The sequence below is a fragment of the Octopus bimaculoides genome, chromosome 5, assembly GCF_001194135.2.
Source record: "Octopus bimaculoides isolate UCB-OBI-ISO-001 chromosome 5, ASM119413v2, whole genome shotgun sequence".
Lineage (NCBI taxonomy): Eukaryota > Metazoa > Mollusca > Cephalopoda > Octopoda > Octopodidae > Octopus > Octopus bimaculoides.
In genome coordinates, this window is record NC_068985.1 from 124,823,812 (window position 1) to 124,824,509 (window position 698).

General features: G+C 31.9%; 1 protein-coding gene across 1 annotated transcript in view; it reads left to right on the forward strand.

The window, feature by feature from the left end:
- Positions 1-698, forward strand: part of LOC106873638 (protein rolling stone) — a 47,586-nt gene that overhangs the window by 43,438 nt on the left and 3,450 nt on the right. The window lies entirely within an intron of this gene.

The window sequence follows — 698 nt, forward strand, 5'->3', positions numbered from 1 at the left end:
GGAGTGTTATTTTTAATCGTTCCCGAAAGGATTGAAAGATAAAGTTGAGCCTTTCCTTGATTTATTGATATAATCCTCATCGTTACAATTATTTCAGTGGCGCTGACATAACCGTTTCTTTAGAGAGGGCTATGAAGCCAATATTTGATTTAGTCTTTGAAAGAATTCATACATTAAAAACATTAACACAGAATAAATCAAGGAAAAGAACAAAGTATAATATTGCAGACACGTTGTCTATATCATAAAGTCAGAAAAACAGGAATTATCAGTCGCAAAGCTATAAGCTTGATGACAAGTAAGAGAATAATTAATATAGGATACCGTCAGCAGACGGAAGGTTTTCACTATCTAACGGCATGGAAATTAAAGCACTAAAAGAGCAATAAATCAAAGAGATAAATAGATATATATACTGATAATACAAACATATATATTTTCTTCTACATACAAGCATAGTAGTATAGACATATTCATATTCTTACACACACACACACACACACACACACACACACACACACACAAAAGCTGATACACATTCACATAAACACGTAATCTGTTTTTGTGGGAACATAAGCAACATGGACCTACACTCAAATACGTATACGAAGATCTATTTATAAGAATATTACGGTAAGTATTATAAACATCTACATGCATACATACATACATACATACATACATACACACACACAAAC